General features: G+C 43.9%; 1 protein-coding gene, 1 pseudogene and 2 gene segments (V, D, J or C); all 4 read left to right on the top strand.

Moving 5' to 3' along the window:
* The window catches only part of LOC122693629, a 463,707-nt gene that overhangs the window by 344,416 nt on the left and 100,153 nt on the right, over window positions 1–19,138 (top strand).
* The window catches only part of LOC122693636, a 209,797-nt gene that overhangs the window by 92,250 nt on the left and 98,409 nt on the right, over window positions 1–19,138 (top strand).
* Window positions 1–19,138, top strand: part of LOC122693633 — a 415,920-nt pseudogene that overhangs the window by 302,980 nt on the left and 93,802 nt on the right. The window lies entirely within an intron of this gene.
* LOC122693634 (immunoglobulin lambda-1 light chain-like) overlaps window positions 1–19,138 on the top strand; it is a 473,571-nt gene that overhangs the window by 365,898 nt on the left and 88,535 nt on the right. The gene's annotated exons all lie outside the window — the stretch shown is intronic.

The following is a 19,138-nucleotide window of genomic DNA, read 5'->3' as shown; positions in this document are numbered from 1 at the left end:
CGCCAAAGATCATATTCGCAACGCCTAAAGTATTTCTTATTTGGCCCTTTACAGAGTCTTTTTTAAATGCCCTGTTCTGCTGGAAGTCTCCTAGTAGTCATATGGGGGAATAAAGTTTTGGTTTTGTTACAATATTTTCTTCTCTATTATATTCACTTCTCATTCTTTATTAATTTCATTCCTTCTTATTGCTATAAGTTTGTTCTGTTGCTCATCTTTACAACTTTTTGAGATAATTATTTGTAACTCTCATTTCTCTTACATGTAATGCTATAAATTTACCTTAATTTGTTGTTGTTGTTCAGTCCCTCAGTCATGTACGACTCTTTGCAACCCCATGGACTGCATGCAGCACACCAGGCTTCCCTGTCCTTCACTATCTCCTGGAGTCTGCTCAAACTCATGTCCATTGAGTTGGTGATACTATCCAACCATCTTATCCTTTGCTGCCCACTTCTTCTCCTGCCCTCAGTCTTTCCCAGCATCAAGGTCTTTTCCAATGAGTTGGCTTTTCACATCAAGTGGCCAAAGTATTAGATCTTCAGCTTTAGCATCAGTCCTTCCAATGAATATTCAGAGTTGATTTCCCTTAGGATTGACTGGTTTGATCTCCTTTCTGTCCAAGGGGCTCTCAAGAGTCTTCTTCAACACCACAGTTCAAAAGCATCAATTCTTCAGCACTCAGCCTTCTTTATGGTCCAACTGTTACATCCATACATGACTACTGGAAAAACCGTAGCTTTGACTAAAGGGAATTTGTTAACAAAGTAATGTCTCTGCTTTTTAATATGCTGTCTAGGTTTGTTATAGCTTTTCTTCCAAGGGGCAAATATCTTTTAATTTCATGGCTGCAGTCACCATCCACAATCATTTTGGACCCCAAGAAAATAAAGTCTGTCACTGTTTCCATCGTTTCCCCATACAAATTTAACTGTGTCACATGATTTTTGCTGAATAGTATGTTCATTGTCATTCACTTACAAGTATATCCTAATATTCTCTTCTTAAGGCAAAGATTATATATTATATGGGCTTCTCTGGCCTCTCAACTGGTAAAGAACTTTCCAGTCAACGCAGGAGACAAAAGAGGCCCAGGTTCGATCCTGGGTCAGGAAGATCCCCTGGAGAAAATAATGGTCCAGTAGTCTTACCTGAAAATTCCATGGAGATATACATTATGTACTAATATATTTATTGATATTTTCCAAATGAATGGCATTTTAAAAGATGTTTGTCAATTTCTCATTATTGCATTATGGTCAGATCACACAGTTTAAATATTGATCCTTTGTATTTGAAGATGTCCATTCAGTTAAGCATACCATACTTTAGATTTCCATACCAGTGAAGTCAAAATCAGTGATGTAGAGGAAATACTTGCAATGTCTAAAATGTATATATGTGAAATGACCTCCTTTAAGCCTCACAATTATTCCAGCATCTTTCAGTACAGTACCTTTAACTAAGTTCCAGGTTTTATTCAAATTTTACCAGTTTTTCCACAAATGTTCTTTTCCAGTGTCATATTCCCATATAGGATACTGAATTGCATGAGGATATATACCAAAAAGCTAGATACCTCCTTAGCGTACTCTGGTCTATAGCAGTTTCTTAAACTTTCCTTGCTTTTCATGACTTTTGACAATTTTCAGGAGTCTTTCAGGGACAGGTATTTTGCAGAATGACTCTCAATATGGGTTTGATATGTTTCTCCTGGTTGCACTGGGGTTTATATATTTTTAGAACTATACCTCCAAGGCAATATATCTTTCTCATCACTTCCCATCAAGGATTCATACTATCAATATGACTTACCACTAGTTCCTCTGCTATAAAGTTATCTCCTTCCCCCTGACATATTCTGTTCTTTGGAAACAAGTCACTAAACCCAGCCTACACTTAGGGAGGGGCATGGACTCTCATCTTGAGGAAAATATCTAAGAGATACACAAATTACTGAGTGTACAAATTAATTGGAACTCATTTATAAGGAAGATTTGGTTCCTCTAGCCATATATTTTAATTTTAAATTAATTAAATTTAATTAAATTAAAGATTTAATAGGTTTCCCAGGTGGTACTAGTGGTAAAGAACCTGCCTGCCAATCCAACCCGTAAAAAGACGTGGGTTCGATCCCTGGGTCAGGAAGATCCCCTGGAGAGGGAAATAGCAACCCACTCCAGTATTATTGCCTGGAGAATCCCATGGACAGAGGAGCCTGGTGGGCTACAGTCCATGGGGTCGCAAAGAGTTGGACCCAACTGAAGCGACTGAGCACAGGTAAAGATTTAATACCTCAGTCACACTAGCTACATTTTAACATCTCCAAAGTGGCATATTAGACAAGGAGATAGAAAACATTTTCACTGGGAATTCCCTAGTGATCTGGTAGTTAGAGCTTTGTGCTTCCACTGCAGGGGGCAGAGATTCGATCCCTGGTTGAGGATCTAAGATCCCTTAAGCCTCACAGCAAGGCCAAAAAAAAAAAAATTCCTACAAGATGAACACCCCGTCTGAAAAACCAGATAAAGGATATAAATAGGTCACCTGACAGAAGAGAAAAATATGCATTTATATATGTGAAAAGCTGATCGTCCTTATTAGGGAATACATGTAACAATGATTTTAAAAATTTCTATTGCTGCAGAAACTTCCACGAATAGCACTGACTTAGATCATTGTTTTGCCAACCTTTCTTCTTTTCAAATATAATGCACTTTAACACATGAAACTGCTTTAGCTCTGTCTCAAAAAATTTGTTATTTTCAATATCATTCAGTTCAAATATTTTCTTTTTTCCATAACAATTTCTCTTAGGAGCTACAAGTTATTTAGGTTCAGAAGCAGGAGTAGGAGGAGCCTAAACCACAACATTAAAGAGGCTTGTGAATTACAGAGGTGCCACTTTTGCCCTTGGGTTCCTGGCAATCCTTACTCTATCCTCAGCCTGTTTGCAGTTATAGTGCTTCATTTTCAAACTTTGGGAGTTCTTTCCTCCTCAATTATCTTTCTGGGTTTTTGTTTGGCCATGCCACAGAACCTCTGGGATCTTAGTTCCACAACCAGGTATTGAACCCTGGCCATTTGCAGTGAAAGCACCAAGTCCTAACTGCTGAACCAAAAGGGAATTCTCATGTCTTTTTCTTTCTTTCTTTCAAATATTTATTCATTTACTTGGCTGTGCTTGGTCTTAATTGCAGCACAAGGGCTCTTCAATCTTCATGTAGCATGTGGGATGCAGGATTTTTAATTGTCACATGCAGTATTTTTAGTTGTGGTATGTGCAAATCTAATACCCCGACCAGGGAATGAACTTGGACTCCCTAATTTGGGAGCACAGAGTCTTACCACTGGACTACAGGGATGTCCTTAGCATGATTGAACCCAGGTCTCCTGCATTGCAAGTGAATTCCTTACTGTCTGAGCCATCATAGCTTTGACTATAAGAACTTTGGTCAGCAGAGTGATATCTTAGCTTTTTTTAATGCTGTCTAGGTAGCTTTTTTTCCAAGGAGCAAGCTTCTTTTAATTTTGTGGCTACATTCACCATCCACAGTGATTTTGGAGCCCAAGAAAATAAAATCTGCTGTTGTTCTCACTTTTTCTCCATTTGTTTGCCATGAAGTGATGGAATGAGATATTGAGATCTTCATTTTTTGAAAGCTGAGTTTTAAGCCTGCCTTTTCACTCTCCTCTTTCTCCCTCATCAAGAGGGTCTTCATTTTCTGCCATTAGGGTGGTATCATCTGCATATCTGAGGTTGTTGATATTTCTCCCAGGAATCTTGATTCCAGATTGTGCTTCATACAGTCCAGCATTTTTCATGATGTACTCTGCATATAAGTTAAATAAGCAGGGTGACAATATATAGCCTTGATGCCTTTCCTCATTTGGAACCAGTCTGTTGTTCCATGTCCAGTTCTAACTGTTGCTTCCTGACCTGCATACAGATTTCTCAGGAGGCAGGTCAGGTGTTCTGGTATTCCCATCTCTTTAAGAATTTTCCAGAGTTTGTTGTGGTCCACAAAGTCAAAGTTCTCATCACTTCATGGCAAACAGATGAGGAAACAATGGAAACAGTGACAGACTTTATTTTCTTGAGATCCAAAATCACTGCAGATGGTGACTGCAGCCACGAAAATAAAAGATGCTTGCTCCTTGGAAGAAAAGCTGTGACAAACCTAGATGGCATATTAAAAAGCACAGATGTTACTTTGCCAACAAAGGTCCGTGTAGTCAAAGCTATGGTTCTTCCACTAGTCATGTATAGATGTGAGATTTGGACCATAAAGAAGGCTGAGCACCTTTTTAATTGATGCTTTTAAACTGTGGTGTTGGAGAAGACTCTTGAGAGTCCCTTGGACTGCAGGAAGATCAAGCTAGTCAGTCCTACAGGAAATCAACTCTGAATATTCACTGGAAGGACTGATGCTGAAAGTGAAGCTCCAGTACTTTGGCCACCTTATGGGAAGAGCTGTCTCATTAGATTACACCCTAATGCTGGGAAAGATTGAAGGCAGGAGGAGGAGGGGATGACAAAGAATAAGATGGTTGGATGGCATCACAGACTCAATGGACTTGAGCTTGAGCAAGCTCCAGGAGATGGTGAAGGACAGAGAATCCTGGTGTGGTGCAGTCCATGGGGTCGCAAAGAATGAACATGGCTGCACAACAACAAATTATTGTTTGTTTTGCTTGATTTTTTTCTTGTTTCTGCAGTTTTTCACTTCTAATTAAATTTGTTCTTTGAAACTCATGGAAGGTCTAGGACCTGAGATTTTTCTATAAATAAGAGACAGGGTACATTGGTTCGGGGTGGGGGAGTGGTCTGTCCCTGAGAAAGCCCTGCAGGGTCCTGCTCAGTTATATGATGAAACAGCCAGACAGTGCCAAGTGTTTGGTAGAAATGGAAATGCCAATACTGTTAATGGAAATACACATTGCTTCAATCACTTTGAAAAAGCATTTGACTGTACCTGCATATTAGAATGGCTCAGTCAGTAACAAATCTGCCTGCAGTGCAGGGTTCAAACCTGGGTCAGGAAAATCCCCCGGAGAAGGAAATGCCAACCCATTGCAGTATTCTTGCCTGGGAAATCCCATGGACAGTGGAGCCTGGTGGTCTAGAGTCTATGGGGTTGCAAGAGTCAAATACCACTTAACAACTAAACCACTACCACATGCATTATCAGAAAATAATATCATATCTAGACATACAGATATAGCTATCCTAGAGAAATTACTATGAAAGACACACACAGGTTCATAGGCGGTTTATTCAAAAAGGCAAAATAAGAGCCTCAAATTTCAGGCACAGTAAAATGGACATATAAGACTATGCCCATTCATCCAAGGGAATTCTACCCAGCAATGAAAAAGAATGTTCCACAGCTACATACAATAAGAATGCATCTCACTTATTTAAAAGAAAACCAAGACCAGGGGAACAGAAACTCTATTGTGTGATTCTATTAATTTAAAGTTTAAAACAAAGAAAAATGAATCCCTGGTGCTAGAGGTCAGAGAAGTGGTTACTTTGGGGAGCAGAGGGTGGCCAGGAAGGAGCATGGAGATTTCAAAGCTACTTGATGGTAGAGAGATGAAGCAAGTACAATTTCAGTTACAGTAAAGCCAGAGTTTATTTTCTTGGGCTCCAAAATAACTGTGGACGGTTACTGCAGCCATGAAATTAAAAGACGTTCACTCCTTGGAAGAAAAGCTGTGACAAACCTAGAAAGCATATTAAAAGACAGAGACATTACTTTGCCAACAAATGTCCATAAAGTCAAAGCTATAGTTTTCCCAGTAGTCAGATACAGATGGAAGAGCTGGACCATAAAGAAGGCTGAGTGCTGAAGAATTGATCTTTTCGAACTGTGATGCTGGAGAATGAAAAAGACTCTTGAGAGTCCCTTGGACTGCAAGGAGATCCAACCAGTCAATCCTAAGGGAAATCAACCCTGAATATTCAGTGGAAGAACTGACGCTGAAGCTCCAATACTTTGGCCACCTGATGGGAAGAGTCAACTCATTGGAAAAAACCCTGATGCTGGGAAATATTGAAGGCAGGAGCAGAAGGGGTGACAGAGGACGAGATGGTTGGAGGGCATCAGCACCCCAGTGGAATGAGTTTGAGCAAGCTCCAGGAGATGGTGATGGACAGGGAAGCCTGGCGTGCTGCAGTTCATAGGGTCACAGGGAGTCAGACACGACTGAGCAACTGAACAACAAAAGCCAGACAGGGTCTTTATGTACAGTTGGCTGAACCTCAATAGGACTTTTTCAAATTTCTGGAGGTGGGTAGGCCATAATTTTTAGCCAGATCCCTTGCTGCAACACGTCTGGAATATTTTGTGTTCATAGTCATCTTTGTAGTTATTCTGGGTGGCACCTGGGGGTCCGTGCTCCTCACAATGACGGATGCCATCTCTCTCAGTCCCAGCTGAACTGAGGTTTGGATCATGACCTCTGTCTCAGGAGGAAACCCCCGCAATTGCTCTGGCTTTTTGAATGACTGATGATTCTTGGTTTGGTGCTCTGTCTTCTCCTTCAGGTTCAAAAACAGTAGCCGGCACTTGGAACATGGAAAGACCCTCTTGTTCCAGTGCCTCCAAGCATGATTTACGAAGGATATCGACAGCTTGAAAATTTTGAGGCAAAACAGACAAAGCAAATTGTTCGTGTTTCCATGCCACGTTCTAAAATGCACTTCTACATCGGCAAAGGCTGACGCTCTGTAATCACAAACGCAGCACACGTAGGGCATTTCGCCAGGTTTGTGACTGTCCTTCATGTGCTGTAAGAGAACCTGATCTATTTCGAAGGACAATTCACAGATTTTACAGACCTCGGAGGGCTCCCGGGAAGTGTGGACACTTTCAATGTTACTCTGCAGCTGGAACGGGATAGGAAACCGGCGGTGGCAGTGCTGGCAGGTGGCGTGGGTCTCCCAGCTGTCACCCTTCTGCTTCTCAAGCTCCAGATGGTTCCTCACGTGGGTCATAAACTTGACACTTTTTAGAACTCTCAAGCAGCTGAGGCAATCAAAGGCCGTGTGAGTCTTCGGTTCTGGCTGCCCATTTCCTGTATGCTGTCCATAGTAAGTCATCAAGTAACATGATCAGTTTTCCTTTCATGGGATCAACAGTCTTGCTCTGACTTGTTAGAGTCAAAAAGTCTGTTTTCTCCAGCCCTTCCAAGCTACATGTTCTGTCTGGATCCATAAGACTGAAGCATGCCTGGTCATTTGCATGAAGTCCGTGAAATGATGCCCCACCATCAACATGGCTCGGTGAGGTCGGGAGATCTTCCAAGGTCATAACTGTGTTCTTTGTAGGAGAGATTCCTGGAGGGGCCATGACGTGGGCAGGTCCCCCTGGGGTTCCACCGCTGAGTTTAGGTCTTTCAGGATTCCCACTGTTAAAATTTACATCTGAAGTAGGACATCGCTTTGAATTAAGAGGACTTTCATCCTTGCCTCCTAATGAGAGAATAGCTCCAGATAGTGAGGCCATGGAGAGAGCAATTCTGAAGAGTTGTGAAGCACAGCTTGCACAGAACTCATTTTATAATCAGGTTTAGACAAAGGCTCGAAAATAATAGGACTGTCTCTTCCTCCCCATTCAGACTGAGAAGCTGGCGAGACGGCCACTGGCTTTGATGCTGGGGTCCTGAGATTTGCAGGTTGCAATGTGCAGGTGGGATCTGGACTCACATGTCCCGTCTTTCTTTTTGAAGATGAGTCCCTGGTCACTCTGTTCAAAATGTTAGAAATGACTGGCTTTGAACTTGAAATCACTCTGACAAAGAGGGTTTCAGCATCCTCATTGATGTGCTCCACTCCAGCAATGACCTCAGCATCGTCACCGTCCTCATCTCTGGATTTGGACCCTCCGGTTTTTCTCTCGGGTTGTGGTGGTGCTTGCGCTTCCTCACACGGGAAGAGATGGGCCATTTTACAACCACTTCTGGCTTCAAGTGGCCCCTTCTTCTAGTGCTTTTTCCACCTAAAGGCACCACAGGACAAGGTCATCCCCTCCGATCTCAGGTGTCACTCTCTGTGGTTTCAGTTAACCCTCAGTTGATCACCGAAAATATTAAATGGAAAATTCCAGAAATAAATAACTCATAAGTGTTAAATTGCATGTCATTCTGAGGAGTGTGATGGGACGCTGTCACTGTTCTGCTTCCTCCTGCCCAGAATGTGAATCGCTCCTTAGTCCTGCACATCCCACCTGATTGTCACTCGGTCACCACAATGACTATTGAAGTGTCACAGGGCTTGTGTCAAAGTCACCCTTATTTTACTCAATAATGGCCCCAGAGCATAAGTGGAGTGATGCTGGCAATTTAGATATGCCAGAGAGAGTCCATTAAGTGCTACCTTTAAGTGAAAAGATCAAAGTTCTCAATTTGACATAAAAAGAGAAAAAATTGTATGCTGAGGTTGCGAAGATCTGTGGTGAATATGAAGAAGTGAAAAGAAATCTGAGTTAGTTTTGCTGTCAAACCTCAAACTGCAAAAGTTATGGCCACAGAGCGTAGTAAGTTAGGGTGAAAAAAAAAAAATCACTGAATTAGTACAGTAATATTTTTTACATAGAGACTACAGTCACAAAACTTTTATAAAAGTATATTGTTATAATTGTTCTATGTTATTATTACACATTCCCTGGTGGCTCAGATGATAAAGTGTCTGCCTACAATTTGGGAGACCCGGGTTCGATCCCTGGGTGTCAGGAAGATCCTCTGGAGAAGGAAATGGCAACCCACTCCAGAATTCTTGCCTGGGAAATCCTATGGACAGAGGAGCATAGTAGGCTGCAGTCCATGGGGTCGCAAAGAGTCAGACGACTGAGTGACTTCACTTTCACTTTCCTGTTATTATTAGTTGCCAGTCTCTTACTGTGCTTTTATAAAATAAACTGCATCAGAGGTATGTTTGTATAGAAAAAACATTGTGTATATAGAGTCTGATACTGCGTGAGGTTACAGGTATCCGCTGAGGGTGCCCCTCACTCCCTCCACTCTGTGAGTCCAGAAGGCACCAGACTCTATACATGGATCCAAAATATATATTTTTTTAATTCCAGAAAGTTCTAATAGCAAAACTTGAACCTGTCTCATGCTGGCAACTATATGTATATATATATAGCATTTACACTGTACTTGAAACTATTTACACAGCATCAACATTGTATTAGGTATTATAAGGAATGTGGAGATGATTTAAAGCATGTGGGGGCATCTCCTGAAGTTACATGCAAAGACTACACCATTTTATATAAGGGACTTGAGCATCCATGGATTTTGGTATCTGCAGGTGCAGGGTTCCTGGATCCAGTCTCCCAAGGATACCGAGGGAGGAGGGTGCCTTCTCAGGACTTCTGCTGCTCCCCCTGCCTTGGATGCTGTCTCAAGTACCGCAACCCAGCTCCTGATCTGCTTCTGGTCCACAGTTTCTCTACCAGGCTTCCCTAACCATGATGTCAGAAATCACCACCCCCCACCAACTCACAAGCCATATTCACCTCCAAAGCTATTGGGTTGCTGTATTTTTGTTTCTAGAACAACATGTGGCATCTGTCAGTGCTACATGTCTGCTGCATAAATAAACAGTAACTGTTATTGATACAGTCATTTATCTGTACCACAGGCTCAAACCCACTAATTCCTGGCTACCCAGGTACTTACACTCAATCTTAGCCAAAAGGCTGAGAAGCGATTTCTCCAAGCATTTAATGAAATCCAAATCTTAGTGATTTAAAACTATCATGCAAGGGAGAAAATCAGCCAGTATGTAGCTGGATGCTGACAGGGGCAGTGGTGGTCATTGAAATAAAAGGTTTGTAACACAATTTCTCTCCATATAATACATTTGTTGATAGCTTCCATGCCATTAACACGTTTCACTGACATTAAGGGACATTCTAAAGTTTACATTTGACCGTTTCTGATACCAGATCACATTTCATCAGTAGCATATCATAGTTTGTTTGGCTGTGTGTAAATGGTGGCCCTAGCGGTAAAGAACCCTCTTGCCAATGCAAAAGATGTAAGAGACACAGGTTCCATCTCTGGGTCAGGAAGACCCCCTGGAGGAGGGCATGGCAATCCACTCTAGTATTCCTGCCTGAAGAATCCTATGGCCTGAGGAGCCTGGTGGGCTACAGTCCAAAGGGTTGTAAAGAGTCAAATATGACTGAAGCAATTGAGCACACATGCATACATATGTATATAAAGATATAAAATTTTATAGTGGCATGAAAAATAATGCTGTGGGACTTCCCTGGTGATCCAGTATTTAAGACTTCTCACTTCCACTCCGGGGGGCATGGGTTCAATCCCTGGTCAGGGACCTATGATCCCACATGCCACAGAGTGTGGCCAAAAAAAAAAAAAAAAAGGAATAATATTGTATCTTACAGCTGATGTCATCTTAGATTTAATGAAAATTTCTATTTTTCATAAGCAGAATCCAGCCTACTAAATTCACGTTACAAGTCACTAATGGGATGCTAGCTGCATTAATAGGCAAATGGTTTAGACAGGCATTGACAAATTGGCTTGCCTCCTGTTTGTTTGTTTTTTTCTTCCAACCAGCAAGCTAAGAATGATTTTTTATGTTTCATTTTTTTTTAACTTTTAAAAATATGTTTAATATTTTTACATTTTTTTTAATTTCGGGGGGAACAAAGGAATGTTTTGTGACATGTGAAAATTATATGATATCTAAATTTCAGTGTCACAAATAAAGTTTTATTGGAACACAGCTGTGATCATTTGCTGCTGCCCGAGGCTGTTTCACACTGCTATGGCAGAGACCGCCCTTAATGCCTGGTTACTCTCTAGCCCTTTACAGAGAAATTTTGCAGACTAACGGCTGCGGAGAACAAAATGAAGCATTCCAAACCCCATGGCTCACCAGCTCCTGAAGTCCAGTTGACTCAGTTCAGCTCAGCACTTCCCACTCTGAGCCCCAGTGGAGGGCGAAGCTGGAGTGTCTTTGTCTCCTCGTCCCAGAGAGATTTCTCTCGAAATACCAGCACCACTTCCTGTGTCCTGTGTCTGTGGAACTCCTACCTGGCTCTCCAAAAGCCTTTTCTCAGTGAGGCTGGATCAGGAGATTCCAAGCCTTTTAAAGCCCATTATAATCCAATCCATAGTATCCAAACTGGGCTCCAATCAGGTTTCTGAACCAGTTTTTCCCCACAGGATCTTTCAACTAGAAACCTTTCTACCAAATTGCTAGAGAGAGGAAAGAATGTGGGTGGGGCTTTAGGACCTCGCCCAGGGATCTGTTTTCCCGGTCTCAGTGTGGTGAGAGTCCCCACTTCCCTCTCTGGCATCCAGAGGCCCACCACCTTATCTCCAATTTATCTGCATCTGTAGTTATTTGGGGGTCAATAGCTTAAGGGCTGGAGAAGGCAATGGCACCCCACTCCAGTACTCTTGCCTGGAAAATCCCATTGGCAGAGGAGCCTGGTGGGCTGCAGTCCATGGGGTCGCTAAGAGTCGGGCACAACTAAGCGACTTCACTTTCACTTTTTACTTTCATGCATTGGAGAAGGAAATGGCAACCCACTCCAGTGTTCTTGCCTGGAGAATCCCAGGGACGGGGAAGCCTGGTGGGCTGCCGCCTATGGGGTCACACAGAGTCGGACACGACTGAAACGACTTAGCAGTAGCAGCAGCAGCTTAAGGGCAGGGGAGGGTGGTCCACACAGCTATTCCAGCAGAGCTCGGGCTGAGGTCAGGAACCTAAAAAGGCAAGGGTCCTCTTCCAATGCCAGAAAATTCTCCAGCTGCAAACAGCAAACCCCTGTTCTCCTCTGGGGGCGGTGGGGGGGTGGCGGTGAGGGGGGTAGAGGGGCGGGGTGAGGAGGGCAGGAAGCAAGCTTACTCCCAAGTGATCTGCACTTGAAGACTCAGCACCCACTGGATTCCCAGGGTCCTCACTGTGGATCTTCATGCTGAACCCCAGGAGCTTTTTCTAGGCAGGGGCTCATGCTTTCTTAAACCACGTCAGGGTGTTAGGCCACACCCTGGTCCCCCTCCCTCCCTCACTCCCCCTCTTCTCTCTCCTTCCCCTTTGCACCACCTAGATTATATCTCAAGCTTTCCCTCCCACTGCCTTTATAGCCCTCTGCACACAGGTTCTTAGGGGGAGGGAGGGTTTCAGACAAGAAATATGTGTATTTCCATTCTTTATAAGGTAACAGAGTCACTGAATTAGAACAAAAATGAAGTTCACTAATGAACATGATCTCAAGTGCTTTAACCAGATACAACATTAAAAACACCTTTCTTATCAAATCAGCATGTGTCCACCTTAAATTTACACAATATATGTCAATTACATCTCAATGAAGCTGGAAAAAAAAAATGACCATTGAAAAGAGCTCATTATATACTCCTTTAAGGCGGTTGATGGTGAGTGCTGGTCACTTAGTCGTGTCTGACTCTTTGCGACCCCGTGGACTGTAGCCAGCCAGGCTCCTCTATCCATGGAATTCTTCAGGCAAAATATGGGAGTGGGTTGCCATGTCCTTCTCCAATGTTGGTGAGCATCAAAACCCAAGGCTAGGGACTTCCCTGGTGGTCCAGTGGTTGAGAATCTGCCTTCCAATGAAGGGAACGTGGGTTTGATCCGTGGTTGGGGAACTAAGATCCCACATGCCACAGGGCAGTAGAACCAATGATGGATCCTGCATGCCACAACTAAGACCCAAGGCAGCCAAATAAGTAAATAAAAATAAATATTTTTTTAACTCTATGCTATTTACATTCTTCTGGATATATTTGAAAGCATGATATTAACAGTTTATTTATGGACACACCATGAGACTTCCTGCAGGATCCTAGTTTCCTGACCAGGGACTGAACCCAGGTCACCAGAGTGAAAGCATTGAGCACTAATCACTGGTTTGCCAGGGGATTCCTAGTTTTATTTATTTAAAGGGTTTATTTTTACTGTATGCCAAAAGCCACATCCTTTCCAGTGTTTACAATTACGACAAAAACATTTTGGATGTAAATTTTTAAATGCTTGCAAAAACTTAGGGGAAAGGAAGGAAAATTTTGACAACTTCTTTATGCTTCTAGGCTTCCCTGATGGCTCAGACAGTAAAGAACCTGCCTGCAGTGCAGGAGACCGGAGTTTGATCCCTGGATCGGGAAGATCTCCTGGAGAAGGGAATGGCTATCCACTCCAGTATTCTTGCCTGGAGAATTCCATGGACAGAGGAGCCTGGGAGGCTACTATCCATGGGTTTGCAAAGAGTCGAACACAACTGGATGACTAACACTTTCACTTCCATATGCTTCTAAAGATTGCTCAAATCTCAGAATCACCTGACCATTGTTAAACATAGAGATTCCAGGGCTGCATATCACACCTAAGACACTCAAATTGTCAGAGGAGGGGGCCTGGGAATCTGAAAGTTCAATGTTTGCCTCACTTGATTCTGAAGTGAAGGGTATCTCAGGGTGTGAAACCCTCCAACACTTTGGGAAACATTGGTGGCTCCGCGGTAAAGAATCCACCTGTTAATGCAGGAGACCTGGGTTCAACCTCTGGGTTGGAAAGATCCCCTGGAGGAAGAAATGGCAACCCACTCCAGTATTCTTGCCTGGGAAATCCCATGGACGGAGGAGCCTGACAGGCTACAGTCTATGGGGTCACAAAAGAGTGGGACACAGCTTAGCAACTAAACCACAACAGTGAAAGTGAAAGTCGCTCAGTCGTGTCCGACCCTTCACGACCCCATGGACTATACAGCCCATGGAATCCTCCAGGCTAGAATACTGGAGTGGATAGCCTTTCCCTTCTCCAGGGATCTTCCCAACCCAGGGATCAAACCCAGGTCTTCCACATTGCAGGCAGATTCTTTACCAGCTGAGCCACAAGGGAAGCCCAAACAACAATAAGAACATGTTTAAAATACCCAAGAATCTACTCCTTCAAGAGAGCCTGAGGGTTGAGGGTGAGGAATTCATTTTTTCTTCATGTGACACATGGAGCACCTGCCTTGGGAGGAGCAGGTTATTGGCAACTCAATAAACCAATCAGATGCTGTAGCATGAGCTGGGAGCTTCATCCTCCCCACCACCCTTCAGAGATTCTAGGATGCCCACACTGTCTCTAGGGGCTTCTGGATGTCCTTGGTATTGAAGGAAGTTAGGGTATAAGCAGAGCCCAGAGATCTGGATCCAAACTTCTCAGTTTGGGCCACACTTTCAAATCTGGGCTGTGCCTCTTAACCCTCAGTGAATCTAAGGAACTGCCTACGTGTCTTGTGCAAAAACACATTCTCGTCCAACAGTTGTGGGTGGGGCCTGAGAGTCTGAGTTTCTCACAAGCTCCAGGTGTTGCCCAGGCTGCTTAAGGTGTCCGTATTAAACAGTGAGTACTAGAGAGCTTTTGAAAAGTACTGGTGTCCTGGTTTCCTGGTTGATTCTCCCGATCTTACTGCAAACCCACAGAATCAGTATCTCCAGGAATGGGACCAGGGAGTCTACGTTATTAAAGGTCTCAGATAGTTCTAAGGAGCAGGTAGGGTGCAAATGTGCAGCCAGGCATATCACCCTACCATCAACCCTGTTTTGGGCTTCATTGTGTCCTGCAAAATCCATATGTTGAGGGGACTTTCACAGTGGTCCAGTGGCTAAGACTCTGCACTCCCAGTGCAGGGAGCTGGGCTTCGATCCCTGATCAGGGAACTAGATCCCACATGCTGCCAGGAAGACCTAAGATCCCACATGCCACAACTAAGACCTGGTGCAGTCAAATAAATAAATTAATTTTAAAAAATTATCTGTAGAAGTCCTAACCCCCAACGCTGTGGAATGTAACCATATTTGGAGATAATACCTTTAACGGGGTGATTGAGTTAAAACGAGGTCACTGAGGGGAATTCCTCAGCAAGCCAGTGGTTAGGGCTCAGAGCTTTCACAGCCAAGGGCCCAAGTTCAATCCCTGGTCTGGAAACTAAGACCCAGAAGCGAAGCAGCACAGCCAGAAAAAAAAAAAAAAAGAGGAAATTAGGACACACAAGACATCAAGGATTCTTGGACATAAAGGGACGGGAGGACACGAGAATGCAGCTGTCTGCACGTCAAGGAGAGAGACCTCTGGAGACACCACACTGTCAACATCTTGATCCTGGACTTCTGGCGTCCAGAACTGGGAGAGAACAATTTCCTGTTGTTTAAGTCTGTGGTGTTTCTGGGGCCACCTTTGTCCTTTAACACGTTCTTTAGATCAGGAGTCCCTAGAAAGGGCTCACCTCAAGGACAGGTAGGCTGTATGCAGGTGATGACTCAGCTCCCAGGTGACTCCGGCCCATCAACAAACGCCCACCCACCCAGATTTTCCAGAACACAGCCTGCTCCTGTGGACCACTTCTTGCAGATCACTGCTGCTAAAGATCCCCACCCAACTCTCTTTCTGGCCCCAACATTTTTACTTCTCTCCTAGACTGTGAGGGACAGAACCTTGAGAACAGAGCGAGGCCTGTGCTCAAACCATCCTGGATGTGAAGGGGAGTATGTGTTTTAACAAAAAAAAAAAAAAGGAAGATAAACAAACCACAGCTGTCCAGCAGAACACACTGAAGCTTATCACCAGATGTACAGAAAAGCCTTCACATGTTAGGTTAGGAAGAAGCAGAGGACATGAGTTCAACCTCTTCTGCAGGGAAGGTTTCCAGGAAGGAGGTCAGCGTGCTTTCTGTAGATGGGTTGAGATCAGACGAACTTATTGGAAGGCATTTGGGTCTGTAGCCAGGAAAGGAATATGAGTGGGGAGGGGGTATGTCATCCTTCAGTCCTCTCTACCTCCAGAAGTTTCTATGATATGGGCCATGGTTACAGGGCTCCCACGGGTCAGGGAGAGAGGAATGTTTGGTGACTTCATCAAAGCCTGACCCATAAAAGGCTGCCTCTCAGCAGCCAACGTCAGACTTCTGGGCCGTCTGCCAGGCTCAAGATATGACCTACTGGTAGTCCTGGAGCGGTTAAGACTCTGCACTTTCACTGCTGAGGGCGTGGATTCCATCCTCAGTCGGGGAACTAAGATCCTGCAAGCTGCATTGGCTGGCCAACAAAAGAAACATAAAAATAGAAAGACAGACATGACCTGTTTCCACCTTTCCTTCCATGGACAACCCCAAAGCCAACTCTAGTCCTGGTTCATTGCTGTGGTCAAGGAGGAAGCTCCCTGGGGCTTGCAGCCGTGGAGCGACATGTGGTCAGCCTGAGTGTCCACCAACAGGGCTGGGCATCTCACACCAACTGACAATCTGGTACCCAGGAGGAGATCAGGCTCTCGGGACACAGGCTGGTGCCTGCTGACCTACAGATCAGGGCTGTGTGAGAAGTGGACTCTACAATGTGGCCGGAAGGCACACCTTTCAAGAGGACACTAATCCAGGTGGCCAGCCTCTACCCACTTCCTCTGTCTCTAGGGGACAGCTTGGAGCTTCCATTATTCTCACAAGCCTTTTCCTGTTTCACACTCCCTGGGACAGCTTTATCTTAAGAGATTGCTGTTGTTCATTTCCCCAGTTGTATCTACAACACCATGGACTGCAGCGTGCCAGACCTCCCTGTCCCTCACCATCTCCTGAAGTTTGCCCAAGTTCATGTCCATTGCATTGGTGATACCATCCAGCCATCTCATTCTCTGACGCCCTCTTCTCCTTCTGCCCTCAATCTTGCCCAGCATCAGGGACTTTTCCAGTGAGTCAGCTGTTCACATCAGATGACCAATATAGTGGACCTTCAGCTTCAGCATCGGTCCTTCTAACAAGTATTCAGGGTTGATCTCCCTTAAGATTGACTGGTTTGATCTCCTTGCTGTCCAAGGGACTTTCAGAAGTCTTCACCAGCACCACAACTCGAAGGCAAGAATTCTTTGGGGGCTCTGCCTTCTTTATGGTCCAGCTCTCACACCCATACGTGACCACTGGGAAGACCACAGCCTTGACTATACAGACCTTTGTTGGCAGAGTAACGTCTCTGCTTTTCAACACACTGTCTAGGTTTGTCATAGCTTTCCTGCCAAGAAGCAACCGTCTTTTGATTTCATGGTTGCAATCACCATTGCAGTGATTGTACAGCTGAAGAAGAGGAAATCGGTCAGTACTTCCACCTTTTCCCCTTCCATTTGCCATGGAGTAATGGGGCCAGATGCGACGATCTTAGTTTTTTTAATACTTAGTTTTAAGCCGGCTCTTTCACTCTCCTCCTTCATCCTCACCTAATCAGTGCAGAGCGTCTGGCTTCTTGCCACTTCTGCTCTCAGTTTTAATTCCCTGAGTAAGAAATCATAAAAGGATGGTTTCGCAGCTTAAATGCGAGGGTGGGACAGAGAGGGACCAAAACATAATGGACAGTGACACATTGAAAAACTCAACCAATGATGACTTGTACTATCTGCTTACCCACAGTATTAAAAGTGAAGTGAAAGTGTTAGTCAGTCCTGTCCGATTCTTTGTGACTCCATGTACTGTAGCCTGACAGGCTCCTCTATGGAATTCTCCAGGAAAGAATACTGGAGTGGGTAGCCACTCCCTTCTCCAGGAGATCGTCCCGAATCAGGAACCAAGCTGGAGTCTCCTGCATTGCAGGTGGATTCTTTACCATCTGAGCCACCGGGGAAGCTCAAATCAAGGTGATGTTAATTTCCAGGACATTCCTAGATCAAAATTTTGGCCATCCATGCCGGTCCCAGCTCCTTCGGTCACAAAACAGGGTATAGTTGGAGCCCTCCACTCTGAGGGGGTGCTGTTATTTTTAGTTGCTACATCTTCTCTGAATCTTAGAGGACTTGGTCTCAGCAAAGAGCTCTGAAGGGCAGAGAATAAGTTAAAAGCCTCAGTGCTGCCAGGTTGGCAGAGAACCAGGATATGGAGGAAATTTTTATCTTTACCATGTGGCTTAAGGTAAAAACTTAAGGATTAAGGTTTTTTAAAAAAGTTACAGATGAATCACACCAAGGAGAAAAATGCCAAGTTACACTCAACCCTGAAATACTGAAATCGGAAGTGATTTCGACGATTGGGAATGGATTTCCGTCAGCCTTTGAATAAATAATCATGTAAGTTTTTATTAATGTAAAAACAAAAAAAAAATGTAGGGTATTAAGTGGCATAAAAGCACATTTAGGTTGTCTCTTAGAAACTGGAGGCTTCCCTGGAGGCTCAGATGGTAAAGAATCTGCCCGCATGCTATCCAAAAGTCTACAAGCAATAAATGCTGGAGAGGGTGTGGAGAAAAGGGAACCCTCTTATACTGTTGGTGGGAATGCAAACTAGTACAGCCACTATGGAGAACAGTGTGGAGATTTCTTAAAAAACTGGAAATAGAACTGTCATATGACCCAGCAATCCCACTTCTGGGCATACACACTGAGGAAACCAGATCTGAAAGAGACACGTGCACCCCAATGTTCATCGCAGCACTGTTTATAATAGCTAGGACATGGAAGCAACCTAGATGCCCATCAGCAGACGAATGGATAAGGAAGCTGTGGTACATATACACAATGGAATATTACTCAGCTGTTAAAAAGAATTCATTTGAATCAGTTCTAATGAGATGGATGAAACTGGAGCCCATTATACAAAGTAAGCCAGAAAGATAAAGAACATTACAGCATACTAACACATATATATGGAATTTAGAAAGATGGGAACGATAACCCTATATGCAAAACAGAAAAAGAGACACAGATGTACAGAACAGACTTTTAGACTCTGTGGGAGAAGGTGAGGGTGGGATGTTTCGAGAGAACAGCATCGAAACATGTATATTATCTATAGTGAAACAGATCACCAGCCCAGGTTGAATGCATGAGACAAGTGCTCGGGCCTGGTGCACTAGGAAGACCCAGAGGAATTGGGTGGAGAGGGAGGTGGGAGGGGGGATCAGGATGGGGAATACATGTAACTCCATGGCTGATTCATGTCAATGTATGACAAAACCCACTACAATATTGTAAAGTAATTAGCCTCCAACTAATAAAAATAAATTAAAAAAAAAAGAATCTGCCTGCAACCCGAGTTCAATCCCTGGGTTGGGAAGATCTCCTGGAAAAGGGCAACAGCTACCCACTGCAGTATTCTCACCTGTAGAA

Source organism: Cervus elaphus, chromosome 5 (assembly GCF_910594005.1).
Source record: "Cervus elaphus chromosome 5, mCerEla1.1, whole genome shotgun sequence".
In the NCBI taxonomy this organism is placed as follows: domain Eukaryota; kingdom Metazoa; phylum Chordata; class Mammalia; order Artiodactyla; family Cervidae; genus Cervus; species Cervus elaphus.
This window is presented reverse-complemented; position numbering and strand designations above follow the sequence as displayed.